The sequence below is a fragment of the Oncorhynchus tshawytscha genome, linkage group LG02 (assembly GCF_018296145.1).
Source record: "Oncorhynchus tshawytscha isolate Ot180627B linkage group LG02, Otsh_v2.0, whole genome shotgun sequence".
Taxonomy (NCBI): domain Eukaryota; kingdom Metazoa; phylum Chordata; class Actinopteri; order Salmoniformes; family Salmonidae; genus Oncorhynchus; species Oncorhynchus tshawytscha.
Window position 1 is genome coordinate 72577689 of NC_056430.1, and position 3025 is coordinate 72580713.

Below are 3025 nucleotides of genomic sequence, written 5' to 3' on the forward strand. Positions count from 1 at the left end.
ATTGAACTACCCTTCCACTCCACACACTCTGTCAATTAAGCCAGTGTGTATGGATGGACTTCTAATCAAAACAATGTTTATGAAATGACCATCATGTGAAATGATAATGAAACATGCTATCAGCCCTGGTTAGAAATCAATGCAAATGTGTCATGTGGGGAAATTCTCAGGTAAGAAACAAACTATTGTCTATATAGTTGACGGTCAAAAAACGGTTTAATCTTAATAGTTGTAGGCCTTAGGCCTAGAATTTCCTTATATATTAATTGTCAGAAATACAGGCCGGATGCACACAGAGAGCCAGTAGCATGGCTCATCTCTCCAGTGTTGATGGTTTGCCAACAAGAAAACAAAAGAGAGTTGGGGACTCGCTCACTTTTAATGAAGAGATCTGTTAAGCGGAAAGATATTGGACCTGACAGATCTGTAATCAACAGATTACTTATACAGGACCGTATTACACAACGGAGAAGAGGGGAGCAGGGAAAGAGAAAAAAGGGGCCCACCCGCCCTTCTTTCTCTCTTTCCCTCTCTCTCTCTCCATAGTTCAGCTGTTAAAGCTCCAACCAGTACAAGCAACAATCACTGAGTGACCATTCAATGCCACTCTCTACAGCTACAGCTCCAAGCTCCTCATCAACACCGTTTCCCTGTATGGAATGCTCTTGTCATCACTCAGAGAGAAATTGTACAACCATCATGGCTCCGGAGATGAATCTGGGCTGATCTGTCAAACTGCGGTTTAGGAGACACTCACCAATCGAACGCGGTAAGTTACTGTACTTTCTATTTGTGTTTCCTAGCCTGGGAAGCTTGTCTGTTTTTGCTTTCGCCAACTCCTCTCTTGTGTTCATTCATTGCCATAAGAGTTCCTTAGCCAACTCTTCAAAGTCCTAGGTCCAGGCGATGTGTTGTCTAGACCTTTTGGGGGAAGGGACAAGTTGAGATGCATGTGAAATATTATAGTCAATCAGATTGGTATGACCAATAGTGTCATTCATGTTCATGCATTATTTAATTCAACCCAAGTGGCAACCAAAATGTAACCATAAGTTGTTCAAGCATCAATCAGTACAATCACTGAGTGACCATTCCATTTTGTCTTCTAAATATTTGATTGTGTTTATTTTTGGCACCACTTATGTTAATGACTCAAAGATGGAGGTGTGGAGTCAAAGGATTATATGGGTAAAAATGGCTGTGTTGTTATTATTGTTATAGGTAGCCTAAGTCATGCTATGCCTCCTGTCCCTATTTCTCCGTAAAGCTGGTAAAAGAAGCCCCATTTATAAAAGGGCATGTTGTGACAACACATGTTGTCTGGCATCTTCTTGTTGGCACAACATATATCTTCTGTACTGTTTGTATTTACTTAATCTGTTTTAGCAAGAAAAGGCTGGGTGGTTCTCAGATCTGTTTGTAGTCTTGCCAAGTCATATGGCATCTCAACACAGTTTCCCTGTATGGAATGTTATTTTCATGACTCAGAGAGAAACTGTACAGCCATTATGGCTCCAAAGAGGAATCTGGGCTGATCTGTTAAACTGTGGTTAAGGAAAAGCTCACTAATCAAATGCATTAAGTTAGTGTACTTCGTATTTGTCTTTCTTAGCCTGGTAACATAGTCTGTTTGTTCTTCAGTCAACTCCTGTGTGTGTTCATTGCCATGTTGTTGGCTACAGAACATAGTCTAGCACCAGGCTATGTGTTGTCTACACGTTTGGGTGAAGGGACGGGTTGAGATACATGTGAAAGACTATAGTGAATCAGATTGGTGATGACCAGCCTCACTCATGTTCACACAGTACACTATTGTGGACCGTTATTTAGATCAACTTAAGTGATGACAAAACTGTAACCATAATATTTTGTCACTTATGTTAATGCCTCAAAGGTGTGGAGTCAACAAAGGATTATATGGGTTTAGAATGAACAAAGCCTGTCGGTCCTGGAAAGAGCAGGCGATTACGTAGACAGACGGTGACTTCTTGATTGACTTGGTCATGGTTTCATAGATTTGACTGGAGGAGTTTTCTAAAATTATTTTTGGTATTTTTCCTGTTCTTAAAAGTAGACAACATTCCCTTTTCATGGAATTGGGTTAGAAAATGGATGTCATTGTGCTTCTATGAACCAATGAATATGTTTGGGTAATGTACAGGAATTGCTATCCAGCCCTCTAAATACCACTAAGAAATTCCCATGTTGAATGACTCTTGTCGTCTTTATTGAACCTCTTCCTTGCAACATAAGATTACTGAATTTCCTAGACAATTGGCAATAAAGTATCGGAATGTAACGTATAACAAAGGAGGACTTTCATTCTGTCCTGTAGACCTATCATTCATTCGTTGTCACTTGTCCTACATAGTTGTACTATAGTGTGGTGGTTAAGGGCTCTCTCTACTCTCCCCTTGTCAGGTGAGAACCTTGATGACTCTACCTGTGGATGAGGATGCGGTCTACACTATCTCTCTGTGGAGGAGAAGGGGAGGGCAGGGGCCTGAGAGCCCGGGTAGGCAGGATGAAGAGACTGCTGTGCCTTCGACACGCCCACCGTGTGGATGTCCTGACGGACATGGAGCCGGGGCTCTGGCTGAGGCGCTTCCAGCTGCTGGACACAGACGTCACTGAGGTGAGTTGGTGGAAAGGTGATGCTTGCCCTTTCGTTATAGCTAAGGGCCAAAGAGAGTGGAGTGGGTTGCATTGCGTGTTAATGCGTAGAGGATTAAAGGTCTGTCTGACTCAGTATTGTATAAAGTACCTATCAAATGGTAATGTATTAATTTAGGAGGTTAGATTTGGTGGCATGGTGTTTTCCCCTTCCAGTTAGGTAAAGAGTTGCTTGAGTCTGAATGTGTAGAGGCTGAAGGGTTTTGTCTGACTGATACCCTATATAGTTATTGTGCATACACATTTGAGCAGTTAGTTAGCTTGGTAGCTCCATTAAAACCATATCAATGTCAGGTATTAGACCTACAGGGAATTAGCAAGTGAAACCAGTGAGTGGGAGCCTCCTGAATAT

General features: G+C 41.9%; 1 long non-coding RNA gene across 2 annotated transcripts; it reads left to right on the forward strand.

Annotated features, from left to right (window-relative positions):
* LOC112226482 lies at positions 1–2611 on the forward strand. Of its 2 annotated transcripts, none has more exons than XR_006079678.1 (3): positions 1–170; positions 617–769; positions 2422–2611. It is a non-coding gene; the product is annotated as an uncharacterized LOC112226482 (long non-coding RNA). The 2 variants fall into 2 exon arrangements; XR_002949745.2 differs by having other exon boundaries at positions 623–769.
* Positions 2612–3025: the final 414 nt, after the last annotated feature.